Raw genomic sequence first — 21,884 nt, forward strand, 5'->3', positions numbered from 1 at the left:
ACTCCCATGCCTGGAATGCTCTCATTACTTATTTTGGTCTCTTGACTTCCCTGAGTTCCTTCAAATTCCCATTAAAATCCCACCTTCTACAGGAATTCTTTCCTAACCATTCTTTTAGTGCTTTCACTGTCTTAATTATTTCCTGTATATAACTTGTTTGTACATGTTTGCTTCCTTATTATCTCCCCTTGAGGACAGGGATTGCTTTTTTTGCCTCTTTTGGTATCCCCAAATAGATATAGATAGATATTGATAAGGATGGCTGGAGGTAGCTCTGGGTGTAGTGGGATACTTTTTTTAAGTTAAAGTCCCTCCCAGATCTCATTTTGACTGATGCAATGCCCATGCAGTGATTAAGATTAAATAAGAAATGAGGCAGAGAATGACCTCTTTTGCCTCCCTCACTTAAATCCAGTTCACTTGCAAGTTTTTTTAAATTGAAGGTAATAGTCTTTGGTCTTTGTTTAAACTCCACAGTTCTTTTACTGCATACAGATAGTATTCTCAGTCGCAGGTACTCTAAAGTTGTCCCTGATTGTTGCATTGATAAAATGAGCAAGTCCATTAAGGACTGTTGCTGTTAGGGTGTACAATGTTCTTCTGACTCAGCTCCTCTCATTGGGCCAATCACTTGACTCTATTTATCTCAGTTTCCTCATCTGTAAAATGAGTTGGAAGAGAAAATGGCCAACTGCTGTAGTATCTCTGCCAAGAAAACCCCATCATGAAGAATTGGGGTTTGATTGGGGAAAAAAAAAAGCCATAATTGAACAACAGAAAACTGATGTGTATTAGAAGAAAGCAGAAATGCTTTAAGTTCTGTTTAGTTCCTTCTGTCATCTTGTGGAAAAAAGTTGTATTTCCAGAGTAAGGGAAAAGAGCATAGATTATTTTTAAAGGACTAAGCAATTAGAGGAAGAAGCAAACAAGATTTTAATTTTACAGGAATACCTGATATCAGAGGTTCACCCTGTGGATTTATTGATTACTCAGGTAGAAGGTCAATGCTAATGAAACCAAAGTCAAATAGGCTCCTAGAAGAAAGTGTGTGGGCTTTAAACATTAAAGAGCTCTGGCAATTTACAGAGCAGTCAATAAAACCGTAGAACAATAGCAAATGGGAATGATTAGAGTATTTATCAGTTGCCTAATAACATGAACTGGGACAAATGATTTACTTTTGTAAAATCAGCTGAATCAGTTGGAGACTTAAGAAGGGAATCACTCTTTATCACTCTTAGATGGATAAAATGGAGAATTCTTTATACTTGGCTCCATAAGTATAAATTTCCCTTAGCCAGAGGACGACAAGGCAGAGGGGAAGTTTTTTTTACAAGGCAGTGGGGTTAAATGACTTGCTTAAGGTCACACAGCTAAGTAAGTATTAGGTGTCCAAGGTCAAATTTGAACTCAGGTCCTCTTGACTCCAGGGCCAATGCTCTATCCTCTGCAAAGGATAGAATTGTCCTCTAAACTTTTTTTTTAAGAGATGGGTTTGTCAAATTGGATTTATTTCCTCTCCTCCTTCCCACTAGTCTGTTTCATGTACAATTAGATCATAACATTTGAGTGGAATGCTCTTTAGATGACATCAGACCTTTAGCTTCAATGTCAGACAACCACACAAGCTTGGACAATTTTGATGAAGTTTAAGTAGGGGATTGTAGCAGGCCTAGCAATTTTCTGGTGGCAAATAGAACTGACTACATAAAAAGATCTACTGGCAGCTCTAAAGATGACCCCTTCTGTGTTCTTTCCATCAGGTTAGATGAGAAAAAAATGATAAATATTAAGGTGTTTTAGTTTTGGCTTTTAAAACACCGGCTGACTGCAAATTGAAAAAGATAAAAGATGGAAGTAATCAATGTTGGGAGGTTTGACAGAAGATAGATACATTGGTACATTGTTGGTGGAGTTTTTAGTCAATATAGCATTTTTGTGGCAATGAAAATTGTCCTGCCTACAATAAAAGAGACTGAAGTAGACCTCTGAGTCAATGATACTTTATTAAAGAGTGCATGATCCCCTCTAATAAAGTGGATCTCAGATTTCCTCATGATATGAGATGGTCTGTCCTTCCAAGCCTCTTCTTTTATAGAGGTTGGTATCTAGATATCCAGAGTAATTCCTTTGATTGACATATGATGCTGATGCTAGAATAGACTAGAATAAGCAAAACAATATGTCAGCAGGGTCACGAGTTGGGCAAAGTAAAAATATGTTTGCTGACTAGGTGATCATAAGATGGATAGACTCCTTATGTTAGATAGGAGGAGATGGTATGGGCTATATTTGCTGACTAGATGGTTATAAGATGGTTGGTTACTTGCTTATGTTGGACAAGTTAGAATGATCTGAAGGTACAAAAATAAATTGGAGGATTTTCCATGTGGTTGAGTCACCTCTGCCACACTGGGCTTGGTAACCAAGACAAGGGAAAACAAGTGTGGAAGGCCCCTAGCTAACTTCCTATGATTACAGAAGTGATCTTACCATCTGCAGTTCAGTGCCTAGGTGGGAGTAATACTTTTTGATGATGACCTGAGCTACCTTCTTCATGGTCTTGGTCTGAATGGTCTTGGCTTCTGAGGGTGAATGGACTATAATAAACTATTGACATTTGTTTCTTGACAAATTTATTGAACTGTTCAGCTTTTGGTTAATCCATATTTCAGTTCTGAATATCTTAATGGCTTCTGAATAACAGATTTCTCATAAGTAATTTAGTAGAGGAACCAGTACAGGCTATAACCTGGGAAAATTTAAAGCAGGCTATTCATTGGTCTGTCCCTTTAAAACCTTATGATTAAATGGGGCCTATGTGCTTGAAGGTCTCTGTTCCTAAGTACCAGTATGAATGAATGGAGTCTTTTTCAGGTACCAAGGGGTGGCCAGATTAAATGACCATTGAACTTTGAGAGCCATATACTCCTTGAAGTAACTACTTATATTCTAGTTGAGAAACAATTGCTCATGATAGCGAGCCTTTTTAATTAATGAACAATGTAAGTCACAGTATTAATCTTTGTCTGGAATTGTGAGCATTATGTATTGGCTGAGGTAACATGACTACTCTCACAAAATGAGACCTCTATCAAATGGAAATGGTATATCCAAAATCATGCTTGTCTAGACTCCTTAGAAATTAGTGCCCTCCTTGAAAAGAAAGTATGACATTGCCAAAATGTCTTTTAGTTCCAGTCCAAATGCATTATCTATTCCATTGGAAGACACTTGCCTGTAATAACTGTCTCTTAAAGAAAATTTTGCTTGATTTACCAGTTTTTCTGCCTATTTTGAAAAGATAGACATAATAAAACGTAGGTAGCCATTAGCCCAATAATTATGAATCCTCTGAGGAAAGGGCTACTGGGAAGTTCTCCCATGGTGTTGAACTATAAGGTGCAAGGCTGCCCTGTATTGAGGAAAGAGAGTGGATAAATTTTTTACTCTTATTGACTCATGGATTGGTCATAGGTTTGACTGAGTGAACTGGCACTTGGAGAGAATAAAATTGTACAATTAAAGGCTCTCTCTACTTAGGGATCAAAAATCAATGGATTAATTATGCTATTTCTTGAAGCATACAGTTGTTTGTAGGGCATGTTAGTACTCATCAGAAACATCCTGTGGCCTCTGCCAAGATGAAGAACTAGGTTGATGCTTTCCCAAGAATAGCCAAAATTGCAGATTGTATTTATTATCAGTCTATACATAGTGTTGTAATGGTCAAAGGATCACCTGATTCCCTTAATCAAAGATAATGCAATCACTTCTGCCCAAGAAGATGAAAATTATCTCCCATTGATTAGCATCCACTGTTAATCACTGAATCAATGATAAAGTTATTTAGCTACGGTTTTATTATTATGCTCAGATTCAACATATTATCTTTGAGAGTCATTGAGTGCAAAGCAATAGTTTCATTAACCTTATATAGAATGTGAATGCATAAGCAGAATGGAATTTTACAGAAAGTAGGAGAAGAAAAGCTATTCACCTCTGAAAAGGATATAGATCTTTCCCCCAATCTTGATTGTGAAGATGATGTGATCATCTAGTTTCCAGGTACGATATCCAGAAGCTCAAAATAGAGAGTAAGGAAGTTTCATCATCATCATCATCATCATCATCTTCTTCTTCTTCCTCCTTCTTCCTTCTTCTTTTTTTTTTGTGCAAGGCAATGGAGTCGTGACTTGCCCATGGTCACAGAGCTAGGTAATTATTAAATATCTGAGGTTGAATTTGAACTCAGATTCCCCTGACTCCAGAGTCAGTACTCTATTCACTATGCCACCTAGCTGTCCTTTGTATCTACCTCTTGATGTATCTTATTTTTTTGCAAGGCAAATGGGGTTAAGTGGCTTTCCCAAGGCCACACAGCTAGTTAATTATTAAGTGGCTGAGAACGGATTTGAACCCAGGTACTCCTGACTCCAGGGCCAGTGCTTTATCTACTACGCCACCTAGCTGCCCCTGTATCTACTTCTAATATAATAGCACCAAGCAACCTGAGCCAGTAATACACTTGTAAAATTTGTTTGATCAAAGATGACATACGTATTTCTCCAACCCCTTTTCTTATACATCTTGTAATTTTCTTCTTTTTACAAATTTTCTGACAAGAATTTCCCTAGGCAAATACAAGTTTTGGGAAGCACAAAATTACAGAATTCAGATGATCACAAGAACTATTTGTGTCCCACCTTCGGTGGAGTATTCTGAGAAAATATTGGTTTGATCAGCCACAGTCATACTGCAAGACTCTAACATAGTGTTGTTTTTTTGGTCCTCTTTAGAACAAAAGACAACAAGCAGAGAACCTTAACCAAGGACCTAGGATATGCTAAATTTGGTCAGATCCAGAGATTCATGCAAAGAGTTTTCTTGGAATCATATAGCTTAAGCAACTCAAATGTCTTATCTGAAAACTGGCCTCACATTGATCAGTTATTGTTTCTACATTATTTAATTGTTTACAGATACATGAGGAGAATGAGATATCTATTTTTCTAAATTCAGGGAATTTCAGTTTTTTGTTCTCTCCCTCTCAATTTGGAAAGTCCTTCTAATTAGAGATTAGATTACCTAATATGGTGTTGTTTCCCTTTATCTAATTGACTCTATTTGATTGTTCTTAATGTATAAAAATCTGTCTCCTCATGTATTTGAAGTCCAGACCTAAACTGAGACTATCTGGTTCCAGTTTCTTGGGCAATTGACATACATTTCTTTATAAACTGATATACTTGAACCAGAACATTGTACACCCTAACAGTAACATGGGAGTGTTGATCAACATGAATAGACTTGCTCATACCAACAGAGCACCAAATCAGACACAATTTTGGGGTATCTGCGACAGAGAATGCCATCTGTATCCTGAGAAAGAATTGTGGAGTTTGAACAAAGACCAAAGACTATTACCTTTAATTTAAAAAAAAAGTTATCTTATTATGTAATTCTGCTGAATCTCATACTTTATGTTTTTTCCTTAAGGATATGATTTCTCTCTCATCACATTCAACTTAGATCAATGCATACCATGGAAACAATGTAAAGACTAAGAGATTACCTTCTGTGAGGGGTGGGGGGGAGGGAAAAATTACAAAATTCAGAATAAATAAAATCTTTCAAAAAAAATAAATTTAGGTGGGGCGGCTAGGTGGCATAGTGGATAAAGCACTGGCCTTGGAGTCAGGAGTACCTGGGTTTAAATCCGGTCTCAGACACTTAATAATTACTTAGCTGTGTGGCCTTGGGCGAGCCACTTAACCCCATTGCCTTGCAAAAACTAAAAAAAAAAATAAATAAATTTATATGCTTGAAAGAGTGCCTTCAGTAAGATAAACATGGCATCAAGCTCATCTATTGCACTGATGGCAAATTCTTCAACTTGAAAAGGCTACAAGCCAAGATCAAAATGGAAGGAGTGTTGGGGCATCATTTTCTGTTCGCATATGGTTGTACCCTCAGTGCAGCCTCTGAAACTGAGAGATGCATCAAAATATGAATTGATTCTCTTCTACTTTTGCTAATTTTGGCTTGTACTAGCAATTAACATTAAGAATACACAAGAGCTCCATCAACTAGTACCACACTATCTTTGGGTGGAAGCACTGATTACAGCAAATGGAGAAGTTTTGAATTCTGTAGATTCATTCATGTATTTTGGCAGTGTACTTTCCAGGAATGTACACATTGATAATGAAGTTGACACATACAGAGTCAGAGATAGCTTAGTGTTTGGGAGGCTCCAAAGTAAGTGTGGTAGAGAAGAGGTGATAGACTGACTACCAAACTGAAGGTCTACAGAGCCATTGTGCTGACCCTATTGCTGTATGCTTGTGAAACCTAGACAGTCTACCTGTGCCAGATCTTAGGAAGATTCTGAACATCACGTGGTAGGTTAAGATATTAGACACAGTTCTTTTCTCGAACTAAATGGCTAAGCATTCAAACAGCTACAGAGAGCACAACACTGATGGACTGGCCACAATGTTCATATGTCACATGTGCTCTTATCTTTTATGGAGAACTTACACAGGGCAAGTACTTACAGGGTGGGAGGTAGGGGTCAGAAAAAGTGATATAAGAACACTTTTAAGGTCTCACTTAAGAACTTTGGAACTGATTGCGTGGCATAAGAGACATTGGTCCAGGACTGTCCAACATGATGTACCCTCATCAGAAAAGGTACTGAATTGAAGTAACTCAAAGGCTTCTGTATCCAAAGCCTCCAAAAAAAAAAAAAATAGGAATTGTCTCAGGCTATGGAAAAGCTCAAAAAAGATTTTGAAAATCTAGTAAGGGAGGTGGAGGAAAAATTGGGAAGAGAAATGAGTGTGATGCAAGAAAATCATGAAAATCAGGTCAGCAGCTTGGTGAAGGAGATACAAAAATACTGAAGAAAATAACATCCTAAACATCAGTTTGGGTCAAATGGAACAAGAGTCCAAATGGCTAATGAAGAGAGGAATGCCTTAAAAAGTGGAATTGGCCAGATGGAAAATGAGATAAAAAGCTCTTTGAAGAAAATAATTCCTTCAAATGAAGAATGAAGCTAAGGGAAGCTGAGGACTTTGTGAGAAATCAAGAAACAATAAAAAGAAACCAGAAGAATGAAAAACTAGAAGAAAATGTGAAGTATCTCTTTGGAAAAACAATTGACCTGGAAATCAGATCCAGAAGAGATTATTGGGTTACTTGAAAGTCATGACCAAAAAAAAATCCTAGACTTCATTTTTTAAGAAATTCTCCGTGAAAACTGCCCTGATATCTTAGAAGCTGTGGATAAAAATAGAAATTCAAAGAATTCATCAGTCACCTCCTCAAATAGATCCCAAAATGAAACCTATCAGGAATATTATAACCAAATTTAAGAACTCCCAAGTGAAGGAGAAATATTACAAACAACCAGAAAAAATAATTCAAATATCATGGAACTTTAATCAGGAAAACACAAGATTTAGCAGCTTCTATGTTAAGGGCTTGAGACATTCAATAAAATAGGGGACTTAAAAAATTTTCTGATGAAATGACCAGAGCTGAACAGAAAGTTTAAGTACAGAATTCAGGTGAAGTATAGATAAGATGGATGGGAAGGGCAAATCATAAGGGACTTGATGATGTTGAACTCCTTATATTCTTGCATGGGAAGATGATACTGATAATTCTTATGAACCATCTCTTTTATTAGAGCAGTTAGAATGAGCATATATAGACAAGACACAGGAGTGAGTTGAATTTGAAAGTATAATATGTTAATAAGATAGAGTTTATGGGCGAGGAAGGAATGTACTGGGAGAAAGAAAATGAGAATGGGGCAAGTTATTTCACCTTTAAGAGGAAAGAAAAACCTTTTGCAGTGGAGTGGAAGATGAAGGGGGGTGAGTGAACCTTACACTCTTTAGAAGTGACTCAGAAAATTTGGAACTACGCCCAAAGGGCAACAAAAATGTGCATGCCCTTTGATCCAGCAATACCACTACTGGGTATATACCCTGAAGAGATCATGAAAAAAGGGTAAAAACATCACTTGTACAAGAATATTCATAGCTGCCCTGTTTGTGGTGGCAAAGAATTGGAAATAAGTAAATGTCCTTCAATTAGGGAATGGCTTAGCAAACTGTGATATATGTATGTCATAGAACACCATTGTTCTATTAAAAACCAGGAGGGATGGGAATTCAGGGAAGCCTGGAGGGATTTGCATGAACTGATGCTGAGTGAGATGAGCAGAACCAGAAAAACACTGTACTCCCTAACAGCAAAATGGGGGCGATGATCAACCTTGATGGACTTGCTCATTCCATCAGTGCAACAATCAGAGACAATTTTGGGCTGTCTGCAATGGAGAATACCATCTGTATCCAGATAAAGAACCATGGAGTTTGAAGAAAGTTCAAGGACTATTCCCTTTATTTATTTTTATTTTTATTTTTATTTTTATTTTTATTTTCATATTTATTTATTTACCCCCCCCTTTAATTTAGAAAAAAAAGCCCCTGATATTTTATTGTCTGATTGTGTTATCTCTTAAACTTTATGTTTCTTCTTTAAGGTTATGATTTCTCTCTCATCACACTCAGTTTGGATCAATGTACAACATGGAATCAATGTAAGGACTGACAAATTGCTTTCTGTGGAGGGTGTGGGGGAGGGAAATAAGATTGGGGGAAAATTGTAAAACTCAAAATAAATAAAATCTTTAATTAAAAAAAAAGAAATGACTTAGAGAGGAACTAACACACACACACTAGATATAGAAATATTTCTTACCCTAGAGGAAAATAGGAGAGAAAATGGATTGGAGAAAAGGGGACAGGAGGAGGGAAGGTGGGGTATAGGTGATAGAAGAGAGGGAAGATTGTGGGAGGGGGTAGTCAGCTACAACACACCTTTGGGGAGGGACAGGTTGAAAGGCGAGAGAGAGAGAGAGAGAGAGAGAGAGAGAGAGAGAGAGAGAGAGAGAGAGAGAGAGAGAGAGAGAGAGAGAGAGAGAGAGATTGAGCTTAGAAGAAAAGAGAAGAAGAGGGAGAGAGAGAGAATAGAATAAATGGGAATGGGGGGAATAGAATGGAGGGAAATAAAATTAGCAATAGCAACTGTGGGGAAAATATTGAAGCAGTTTCTCTAATGGACTTATGATATAGAATGCTATCCATCCCAAAGACAGAGCTGATGGTATCTGAATAGAGACTGAAGCATACTTATTTTTCTTGAGGTTTCTCTTTCTTTAGGAGAGGGGATTTATATTTACTTTTACAATATGACTACTGTAGTAATATTTTTCATGGATTCACATTTTTAATCTATACCAAGTAACTTGCTTTCTCAATGGGGGAGTGGGGTGGAAGGGAAGGAGAGAATTTGCAATAAAAGGTTTTGAAAGTAAATGTTTAAAACTTGCTTTTTGCATGTAGTGGGGGGGGAATTTAAAAACAAAATAAATTTGAAAATTTCCTACTAATAGTTTCAGAGAGAGAGATTTTAAACAAAGATAATTTTTAAAAAACCTCCCGTTTAAGCAATCTCAAGCTACAGTAGAGTTTAAAAATTGTTTTGAAGCTTTAAAAAGACATTTACTATAATATTAAAATCAATTTTTATTATTGCTGATCTTCAGCAACATTCCAATTTGAAAACTGACTTTTTAACCTATCAATTAGATCACTCTGCAGACATCTGCCTGCCCCATTATATTCATTTAACCATCTTGTACATACTGAAGTGCTTTGGATAAGTATTCCATTTATTGTATGAGACTCAACAAATTGAGACAAATCTTTTTTTTAAAGCTAAGTGATATAGTATTGTGTTACTGTAAAGACTGATTATTTTTAATGAACCTATATTCAACTATTTTGTATGAAGTATAGCCACTTGTACTAAGGAAGTGAGGAGAAATGATCTTTAGCCATTTGCTTAAGGCAAGCTGCAATTTTTACTGAGTGTATAACAGAATACTGAATACTGTAATTGCTGTCCATGTATCTCCTTGGACAAGTAGGCTACTTGATTTTAGTTTTCATTTGTGAAGCTATAACAATATTGCTTATAGAAAATGACAGTATTTCACCCTCCCCTTTTTTTTATCTAGAGAATCAAGTTAATGCTTTAAAAATCTCATGGAGTCTTTCCTGTCCTATTTTATGACAAAGGGTTCCACTTCTGGTCATTTTGAGGACCACAGATAGTTCCCTTCTCTTTTCCCAATGTATATACATAGAATATAAAGTCTTCTAGGTATTATAGTAGTAATAATAATGATGATGATGATGATAGTAATAATGATGATGATGATAATAATAATTAATAATTATATATCATTGTGCAAGTGCAAAATGCTTCATAATTCTTATTTAATTTTATTCTCATAACAACCCAGGAAAGTAGATATTATTATTATTTCCATTTTATGGGTAAGGAAACAACAGTTTAAGTTGAAGGAGAATTTATTTTCTTTTTGTCTTTTCATTCTCTTCCCTCCCCTCATCAAATTGAAGGGTTAAATGATTTTATTTATTTAATAGTGCAAAACCCTGGAGAGTAAATCTTTTGTATAATGTTGTTAGAAGGTGGTAATTGTGAGAGTTCAAATAGCCTCATAAAATTAACTTTTGACAGTTATTTAAATGTATTCTTTTTCTTTATTTAAAATTTTATTTTTATTTCAGTTCCAGATTCTCTCCCTTCCTCCACAACTTCCCCTCCCTCATCTTGAAAAGGCAAGAAATATAATATCCATTATGTCAATGAAATCTTTTGAAACATTTCTTTTTTAGTCATATACTGAAAAAAAGCAAGAAAATTAAAGAAAAAAAACTATGCTTTAGTATGCATTGAGTTCATCAGTTTTTTTCCCTAATGATTGATAGCAATTGTGGTACATCATTGAAATAATCAGCATTACCAAGGCTTTCACTATTGATAATTATTATTGGGCTTATAGAGTACTTTGTTCTCATTCTGTTCTTACTTTCTATCAGTTCATATATATCGTCTCAGGTTTTTTTTTGAAAAATCTCCTTTATAATTTCTTGTAGATTAGTAGTAGTAGTCCATCTTAAATACATAGCTTTTTCAGCCCTTCTCCAAAATTCAATCTTTGCCATCACAAAAAGAGCTGCTAGAAATATTTTTGTAGAAATGGTATTGCCTGGTCAACAGCTATTCACAGTTTTGTAACCTTTTGGTATAGTTCCAAATTATATTTTAGAATGGCTGGATTGGTTCCACAAACAGTGAATCCCCTCCACCATTTATCAGTTTTCTTTTTTTGTTATTTTAGTTAGTCTGATGGTGGAAAGTGGTATCCCAGAGTTGTTTTAATTTGTATTTCTTTAGTTAATGATTTAGAACATTTTTTTCATATGACTATCAACTGGTGAATGACTCATATTTTTATGAATTTGACTCAGTTGAGAAATGAGACCTTTATTAGAGAAGCTTGCTGTAAAATTCTACCCCCCCCATTTTCCTATTTTTTTCTAACTTTGGCTGTTTTGGTTTTATTTGTGCAAAAACTTTAATTTTATGCAATCACAATTATCCATTTTACCTGAAATGAACCTAGGTAAATTTTTTTATTCTCCCCAAATTTTTGTATATCACTCTTTATGTCTAAATCTTGTACCAATTTTGAGCATATCTTGATATATATATATATATAGTGTATATATAGTGCATATATATATAACTTTCTCTCTCTCTGTGTATATATATATATATATATATATATATATATATATATATATATATATATATATATAATAGTGTAAAAATGTTGGTCTGTGCCTTTTTTGGTCAAGTTACTACCCAGTTTTCTTGGAAGTTTTTTTCAAATAGTGAGTTTTTGCCCCAGTAGCTTGGGTTTATCAAGTACTAGGGTACTGTGTTCAGTTGCTTTTGTGTATTATCTACCTAATCTATTCCTTTGATCAGTCACTATATTTATCTAAGACTAAATTGTTTTAATGATTCTCTCTTTGTATTCTAGTTTGAGATCATCTTCTACTATTAGACCACCTTCCTTCCCACTTTTTAAAATGATTTCCTTGATATTCTTTGACTTTTTCCCTCAAGATAGATTTTGTTATTTTTTCCTAGGTTTATAAAATAATTCTTTGGGAGTTTGGTATGGCATTGAATAAGTAAATCTTTTTTTTTTTTTTTTTTTTAGGTTTTTGCAAGGCAAATGGGGTTAAGTGGCTTGCCCAAGGCCACACAGCTAGGTAATTAAGTGTCTGAGGCTGGATTTGAACTCAGGTACTCCTGACTCCAGGGCAGGTGCTCTATCCACTGCGCCACCTGGCCGCCCCTGAATAAGTAAATCAATATAACTGTCTCTTCTTGATTTAATTGATAATATACAGAAACAGTAAAGGCATATGTCTTATTAACTTATGTTCTGAAACTTGGCTCAAGTTAGTGTTTCAATTAATTTTTAGTCAGTTCTTTAATAAACTTTATCATCACATAAAAACAAAGATTTTACTTCTTTTCCTGTGCTTATTACCTCAATTTCTTTTTTTGCTCATTGCTACAGATATAGAGGCAATGAAGTGCTGGACTTAAAATAAGAAGTTTGAATCCTGCCTCGGACATTTACCAGCTGAGTAATCTTGGGTAAGTCATCCTACGACAAGTAAAAATTCATCAAAGACAAAGTGACATGTATTTTCTGAGCAAGATAACAGTTTATTAACAGTGACACATAGAACTGTTAATAAAATGGGTCAGGTTGTTCTGCACAGTCAGGTCAGTGACCACTGGGGATAATAAAAACTCTCTTTATTGGGACATGGGAAAGGAGGAATTTTGAATGGTTGGGGACTATCACAATTGCTACAGTTGGGAAAGATGTGAATAGTCATGCTCTTCTGACAATTAAGGAATATTAATTGCTTTATAGGCCTCATTGCCCTTTAGTAATCTTGGCCAGAAAATCAGAACCATCTAATCTGGACCAACTGGTTAAAGCTCGCTCTCTCTCTCTCTCTCTCTCTCTTGTTTTTTTGCAAGGCAATGGGGTTAAGTGGCTTGCCCAAGGCCACACAGCTAGGTAATTATTAAGTGTCTGAGGCTGGATTTGAACTCAGGTATTCCTGACTCCAGGGCTGGTGCTCTGTCCACTGTGTCACCTAGCCACCCCCTGGTTAAAACTCTCTTGAGGGGATCAAATCACTCCTAATTTTACAAAATGCAGCAAAGGTAGAACTGTTCTTTTAGCTGGGGTTCAGCCTGAAGTGATTTCTTTTTACAGGAAATAAATGAGATGGCCTAGTGTTAGTTGATAGGAAATAGCAATATCATTTAACTGTGCTTATAATCTGATCTGGGAAAAACCATATTTTTGAATTTAGGAGAAATGGGAATTGATGTCTCAGTATCCTCATCAGCAAAATGGGAATTATTATAATACCTATCTCCAAGCTTGTTGTGAGGATCAAACTAAAGCATTTTGAATCCTTTAAAATGCTATTTAAATAGCAGTTATCATCATCATCATCATCACTAATATTTCTAGCATCGTATCAAATGGCAATGGTAATAATTGGCATCTTTACTTTTCTTTCCATCTTTTTGGAAAGATTTCTAGTTTATCTCCACTCTACACACACACACACACACACACACACACACACACACACACACACACACACAAATGCACAAACACATGCACACACAAACATATGAACACACACACACATACACCCTTTTTGTTTTATTTAGATACTACTGATTATATTAAGGAAAAGTCTGTTTATTCCGATGTTTTCTGGTCTTTATTTTTTTTTTCCACAACAGAAATAGATACTGGATTTTGTCGAAAGCTTTCTGTGTCACTGTCAATGTAATATGATTGTTCTTGTTCTTGTTAGTAATATACTTTTTAAAAGTTTACAGTTTTTCTAATGCTGAACTAACCCCTCCTTCCTTCTGTAAATTCAATCTGTGCATAATCTATAATCTTTGTAATGATATATTCTCTTTGAGATCTTATTCATCATTTTTGCATCAACATTAGGTTTATAGGGCAAATCAAAGAGTATCTTCTCATTTTATTTACAGACATTTAACATATTATTGGAATTAATTTTCTTTTTATGTTTCATATAATTTGCTTATAAATGCATCTGGACCTTGGCTTTTCTTCAATCATTTATTGAGGGATTTTTCAATTTCTTTTTCTTATGGTCAGATTATTTCACTTCTCTATTTCTTCTTTTAATCTAGACATTTTTGTTTTTATAAGTATATATTCATTTCTTTTGTATTTTTGGTTTTATTTGCACATAGTTGATCAAAGTAGTTTCTAATAATTCTTTTTTAATTTTAATTTTTTGATATTGATGATTTGATTTTCTTTTTTCTTTTTAAAAGTCAAATTAGTTAATGGTTTATTTATTTTATGTTCCTTTACCCCCCAAAAATCTCAGCTCTTAATTTTACTTATTAACTCAATGAATACATATTTTTTGCTTTCAATTTCATTAGCTTTAAAATTTTTTCTGAACCATTTTGTTGCAATTTTGAGATTTTTAAAGTTTGATTTTCTCTTTTTGTAGTTGAACAGATAGTTCATTGAAAAGTGTTTAGAAATATGAAGCTTATTTGTTTGCATCCTCAAATTGATTTTATTTTGTCTCACTTTTGTCATTTAGTTTAATGATCTCTAATTTATATGATTTGTTCTCTACTCTCCAGTTCTTTAAGGTTAGGTAATTTAGTCTCTAATTAATGTTTAATCCTTTTCAGCAAACTTTATTCAATATAATTTTTATTGCATTTTGATCAATACAAGTTACATTTAATATTTATATTTTTTGCATTTATTTCATTTTCATATTCTTGATGTGTGGTCAGTTTTTGTACATGTGCTATGCACAAATTAGAAATACATATATGCCTTTCTATTCTATTCTTTTTGATATTTGCCAGTGGTCTATAGAATATCTAATTTTTCTGAAATTCTAATCAGGGCTTTAACTCTTTTACTTTTGGGAGTTACATTTGTCTATTTGTTAAAGTTTGTTTTGAGGTATTGACATTGAGTTTCCCCATCATAATTTTTGTTTATTTCTTTATTTAGTTTAGCTTTTCCTTTTAACATTTAGATGTTATGCCATTCCGTACCTTGTCTTAGATCATGATTATTACTTCTACATTTTTTGATCCAGACCTTTATTTTCTCTCTGTGAGAATTTTTCTTTTAATTATATATCTTGTAAACTTTTAGATTTTGCTTTCTTATTAATTGTTTGCCTCTTTTGCTTTATGAATTAGCCTCATTTATACTTAGTATCAATGTACTTTTCATCCTTTTCTCTTATTCTTTTTCCTCTCTTTGATTCCTTTTTTCCTCTTTAGGAAAAAAAAAGGATGGTGAGAGAGAGATGTGTACTTTACACCAGTGATTTGTGCTCAATGCCATCTGCTTTTGTTCTTATTTGCCTCTGACTCATTACCTTACTCTGAGACCACAATCAAAGAGAAATTTTTGTTATTCATCCTTTTCAACTCTGCTTCACATTAACTTGTTTGGACCACTCAATTTTTCAATAAATTTCTTGGTTTTGTACATTTTATACTAATCCATCTTCCTATCAAGGTTTCAAAAACTTTCATTTCTTTTCTAGTTCTTTCTTTTTGTGCTTCCATTTAATTTTTAAAAACTCTTAAAAACTCCCACAACTATTGCTCTATTTCTTCAAAAAATTCTAGTTGTCTTTATGTCCTTGATTTATTTTTCTTTGAGGCTAAACTTGCTGGTATATTGATATATTGAAGTTATTTGCTTTCTTTCTCTTTTGTTTTTTAATTTACTATTTTATTTCCCCCAATTTTATATAAAAATGATTTTTAGCATTTATTTTGTATATTCTTTTAGTTCCAAATTCTTTTCACTCCCTCTCTTTTCTTCTATCCACCTCATTGAGAAGAAAAACAATTTGATATAGGTTATACATATGTAGTCATGTAAAGCATATTTCCATGTTATTCGTGTTGTTAAAAAAAACACAGGAATAAAAACTAAGAAAAATAAAGTAAAGAAAACATGCTTTGATCTGCATTCAGACCCCCATCAGGTCTTTTTCTGGAGATGCATAGCATTTTTCTTAAGTCCTTCAGAACTGTTTCAGATCACTATATTGCTAAGAATAGTCAAATCATTCTCAAATGATTATCATGCAGTAGTATGGTTGTAGTGATACTAAGTATATTTCATTTTGTGTTGGTTCATGTAGGTCTTTCCAAGTTTTTCTGGGAGCATCTGCTTATCATTTCTTTTCTTTTCTTTTCTTTTTTTTTTGAATTTTGCAAGGTAATGGAGTTTAGTGACTTGCCTATGATCACACAGCTAGGTAATTAAATAGTTCATTGTATATAGTTCATTAGTGTCTCAATTTTCCCACCTTTCTTTCAACATTTGCCATTTTTCCTTTTCTTTCTTATTAATCAATCTGATAAGCATGGGAAGGTAGGTCAAAGTTGGTTTAGTTTGCATTTCTCTAATCAGCAGTGATTTAGAGATTTTTTTTAATATGACTATAGGTAGCTTTGATTACTTCATCTGAAAACTGCCTGTTCATATCCTTTGACCATTTCTCATTTGAGGAATGCTTCAGAAATGTTGCAAATTTTGTCATAGTTATGATTACTATATATTTTATACCATCCTTTTACCCTGTCCCTTTTCAAAAATGTTTTTCTTCTTACCTCAATCTTCCCTCCCTTCTAGCAGTATCTTGTTCTCCCCCCCACCCCCCACCCCGGGCACTTCTCTCCTGTTTACTTCGAGGTTAAGATAGATTTCTTTTTCCAACTGAGTATGCATGTTATTCTTTCTTTGAGCCAGTTCCAATGAGAGGAAGATTCAAGTGCTTCCCTTTCAAATCCTTCATCTTCTCCTCCATTGTAAACACTCTTAACCATCTCTTTTATGTGAAATAATTTACCCCATTCTCTTTCCCTTTCCCCATCTTCCAGTGCATTCATTTTTTTTACACCTTAGTTTAAATACCCTAATAATGGGAAAGTTTTTAGGAGTCACAAGTTAAAAGTATCATTATCCCATATAGGAATGTATATAGTTTAACCTTATTGAATCCCTTATGATTTCTCTTTCCTGTTTACCTTTTGTATTTCGCTTAAGTTAATATAAACATTTTGTATATATGTGCATATATATATGCACATATATACATACACATATATGCTGATGATTTATTTTTCTTTTCTGTCATATTAGTCAATCTGGTAAGTATGAGCTATTTTTTGAGTTTTTTGATCTTTTATTCTTCCAGATAATCATTTCTTAAGTTCTTACTTTGACTGATTCTAAGGCTCTAAATTACTTTAAATAGTATTGTCATTTTGCTTTATTGAAATGAACCAACACCATTGACAATTAATATTTTTCTTGTCACTTAAGTACTTTTTCATGTAAAGAGTGTTTTGAAATAGTATTCAATTAATTCCTTAGTATTTCTTGATAGTTGGAATAAATGGCAAATCATTTATTAAGTGTATGCTTTATGCCGAGGATACAAATAGGGATGACAGTCGCTGCTCTCAGGAAATGGTGAATCATTTCAGCATCTTTGCCAAAAAATATCTCAAATGGGGTCATGAAGAGTCAGATGTGACTAGAACAACTGAACCTCAAGGACCATGATAAAATACTACCTTTTTTCAAAATATGGTTTCCCTGTTTATCTTTTTTAATTTGATGCATTTTTACAGTTGCCATATCTAAAAATAATAATTCTTACCTCTGTTTTTTGTGTGTGTTCATGTTCCAAACCTGTTAATTCTGTGAATCCTTGTGTTTCTTGTAAACACCATATTGTTGGATTTCTCTTTCCAAAATGGATTGCTCTTCTGCTTTTTTTATTGGAAAGTTTACCCCATTTACATTCACCATTATGAGAGTTATTCATGTATTTCTCTCTCCTTGTTCTATATTCATATATATTTTCTTATATATTTTTCTTTACTCCTTTTAATTATTGTTTCTTACTTTTTCTTGCTTTAAAAAAATTTTCTCTTTGATTCCTCCTATCTAAGCTTGTTTTATTTTTAATGATTTGTTAATGATTAATCACTCCTTTAGTTTATATTTTCCTTTTACACTCTCCATTCTTCTCTTCTTGTTCCTATCTGTGTATCTATTGAATTGAATGCATTCTACACCAAACTCAGTTTTTCCTGTTCTTTCCTCTACTGACCATTTTAATGAAAATGGAAAGGATGTCCATTCCTGTCACTCCTATGCTTGTATATATATTACTTTTAATGTACCCTGATTGTATGTGTTAAGAAGTTCACCATCCTTCCTCTCATTTTCTCCTAGTGTATTTTTCCCTATCTCTTCCTTTTATTTATTCTTACATCATCAAAATATAAGAAAACTATTTATTGAACCCTTTCTTTAAAATGACATGTATATACATATATACACACATATAAAATTTAATTTTATTGAATCCCTTATGATTTCTCTTTCCTGTTTGTATTTCACTTGAGTTAATATGAACATTTTTGTATATATGTGCATATATATACATATATAAATACATACATATATAATGTAAAGCTAATGAGGAAAACATAGAATTCTCTCCAGAAAAATAAGAGGCAAAGTAATGACACTCATCATTATCACTTCTCTTCAACATAGAACAAGTAATGTCAGTTATAGCTCTAATAATTATTTTTTTAAATTGATGGAAAAAGCATGTTAGCAAAAAACAAATATGCAGAAGTAATAATTTCAGCAAAATTACAAGCTATTAAAATCCATATAAATCATCAGCATATTTTTGTATACATATCCATCTATGTGCATATTAATGTGTATTTATATGTCCAACAAAATCCAGCAGGAGATAGAAAGGAAAGTTCTATTTAAATAATTTTAACTTAAAATTTGAATACAAGATATATAAAATAATTGAGATTATACCTGCCATGAAATAAACATTAACTAAATTACTATAACAACAGACCATTGTCTACAGAAATGAAAACCAGTCTCAAAAGTAGAAAAATCTTATTGCTTATTGATAGTCAATTTAGTAAAAATGACAGTAGTAACTTAATTTACTTATTCAATCCCATGCCAATCAGCCCATCAAATTTTTACTTTATAAAAATAGAAAAAAATAGTATAATTCCCATTATAGATATAAAAGATCATGGGAAAGAATTTAAAAAAGGTGTTTGTGGCAGGGAAAGACCTAGCAGTAGCAGATCTAAAATTAGACTCTAAATCAGAAAATCTCTAGTTTAGTACCAGTTGAAAAATAATTGACTAATAGAATGGGTTAGAAATACAACATACAGAAGCAAATGAATCTAGTTACCCAGTGTTTAGTAAATACCATGACCCAGCTATTGGAATAAAGGCTCACTGTTTCATAGAAATTGCTGGGAAAACTGACAACAGTATGGAAGAGATTAGATTTAGACCAATACCTCACTCTGCCAAGTAAATTTCATGTGGATATGTGACCTATTTATAAAAAGTCATATCATAAACAAATTAGAGAAACAAGGAAAAAATTACCGACTAGATTTTATAGTTAGAGGAAAATTTCATGACTAACAAAGAGAAGATTACAAAAGAAAATATAATTTTTATTACATAAAATTTAAATATCTCTGCAAAAACAAATCTAATAAACCCAATATCATAAAGGAAATGAAGAAAAATCTTTGCAACAAATCTCTAAATTCTCATTTCTAATATATATATAAGAAAATGATTCAAATTAAACCAGTAATTCTCAAGGGAAGGAACCTAGAATATCTATAACCATATGAAAAGTTTCTCCATTTCACAACTAATTAGAGAAATGCAAATTAAAGAAATTTTTTTTCTTTTTTTCATTGTATTTATTTTGAATTTTACAATTTTTCCCCTAATCTCACTTTCCTCCCCCCACCCCTCTCAGAAAGCAGTCTGTTAGTCTTTATGTTGTTTCCATGGTATGCATTGATCTAAGTTGAATGTGATGAGAGATAAAGCATATTCTTAAGGAAGAAAAATAAAGTATAAGAGATAGCAAAATTATATAATAAGATAATGGTTTTTTTTTCAATTGAAGGTAATAGACTTTGGTCTTTGTTCAAACTCTACAGTTCTTTCTCTGGATACCGATGGCATTCTCCATCGCAGATACTCTAAAATTGTGCCTGATTGTTGCACTGATGGAATGAGCAAGTCTATTAAGGTTGATCATCACCACCATGTTGCTGTTGGGATGTACAATGTTCTTCTGGTACTGCTCAGCATCAGTTCATTCAAATCCTTCCAGGCTTACCTGAATTCCCATACTGCCTAGTTTCTAATAGAACAGTACTGTTCCATCACATACATATATCACAATTTGTTCAGCCATTTCCCAATTGATGGACATTAACTGAATTTCCAATTCTTTGCCACCACAAATAGAGCTGCTATGAATATTTTTGTACAAGTGATGTTTTTACCCTTTTTCATGATCTCTTCAGGGTATAGACCCAGTAGTGGTATAGCTAGATCAAAGAGTATGCACATTTTTGTTGCCCTTTGGGCATAGTTCCAAATTGCTCTCCAAAAAAGGTTAGATGGGTTCACAGCTCTACCAACAATGTATTAGTATACCAGATTTCCCACATCCCTTCCAGCATTGATCATTGTCCTTTCTGGTCATATTGGCCAGTCTGAGAGGTGTGAGATGGTACCTCAGATATGCTTTAATTTGCATTTCTCTAATTATTAGTGATTTAGAGGAATTTTTCATATGACTGTGGATTGCTTTGATTTCTTCATCTGTAAATTGCCTTTGCATATCCCTTGACCATTTGTCAATTGGAATATGACTTGCTTTTAAAAATTTGACTCAGTACTCTGTATTTTATAGAAATGAGCCCTTTGTCAGAAATATTGGTTGCAAAAATTGTTTCCCAATTTACTACATTTCTTTTGATCTTGGTTATTATGTGGTTTTGTCTGTGCAAAAGCTTTTGAATTTAATGTAATCGAAATTATCTAGTTTGTTTTTTAATGATGTTCTCCATCTCTTCCTTAGTCATAAACTGCTTCCTTTTCCATAGATCCAACAGGTAAACTATTCCTTCAACTCCTTATTTGCTTATAATATTGTTTTTTTATGTCTAAATCCTTTATCCAGTTTGATCTTATCTTGGTATAGGGTGTGAGGTGTTGGTCTCATCCAAGTTTCTGCTATACTAACTTCCAATTTTTCCTACACTTTTTATCTAAGAGAGAGTTTTTATCCCAATAGCTAGACTCTTTGGGTTTATCAAACAGCAGATTACTATAATTGTTTCCTGCTACTGCACCTAGTCCACTGATCCACCATTCTATTTCTTAGCCAAAACCAGATAGTTTTGATGACTGATTCTTTATAATATGATATTAGATCTGATTGTACTAAGTCACCTTCTTTTGCACTTTTTTTTCATTTAAATCCCTGGAAGTTCTTGATTTTTTTTATTTCTCCATATGAATTTACTTACAATTTTTTCTAACTCATTGAAGTAATTTTTTTGGAATTTTGATTGGTAGGGAACTAAATAAGTAGTTTAATTTTGATAGAATTGTCATTTTTATTATATTAACTTGGTCTATTCATGAGCAATTGATATTTGCCCAGTTATTTAAATCTGATTTTATTTGTGTGAGAAGTGTTTTGTAATTGTTTTCAAAGAGTTTCTGTGTCTGCCTTGGTAGGTAGACTCCCAAGTATTTTATATTGTGTGAAGTTCCTTTGAACCGGATTTCTCTTTGTAGCTCTTTCTGCTGTGTCTTGTTAGTCATATATAGAAATGTTGAGGATTTATTTTATATCTTGCGACTTTGCTAAAGT

The 21,884-nt window shown here is 33.4% G+C and overlaps 1 protein-coding gene across 2 annotated transcripts in view; it reads left to right on the plus strand.

Moving 5' to 3' along the window:
• The window catches only part of TIAM1 (TIAM Rac1 associated GEF 1), a 355,527-nt gene that overhangs the window by 30,623 nt on the left and 303,020 nt on the right, over positions 1-21,884 (plus strand). For both annotated transcript variants that reach the window (XM_074214024.1, XM_074214023.1), the window contains exon 2: positions 12,551-12,630. The gene's annotated coding sequence lies outside the window, so the exon portion shown is untranslated. The remainder of the gene's footprint in view (positions 1-12,550; positions 12,631-21,884) is intronic.

The sequence above is a fragment of the Macrotis lagotis genome, chromosome 1, assembly GCF_037893015.1.
Source record: "Macrotis lagotis isolate mMagLag1 chromosome 1, bilby.v1.9.chrom.fasta, whole genome shotgun sequence".
NCBI classification, from domain to species: domain Eukaryota; kingdom Metazoa; phylum Chordata; class Mammalia; order Peramelemorphia; family Peramelidae; genus Macrotis; species Macrotis lagotis.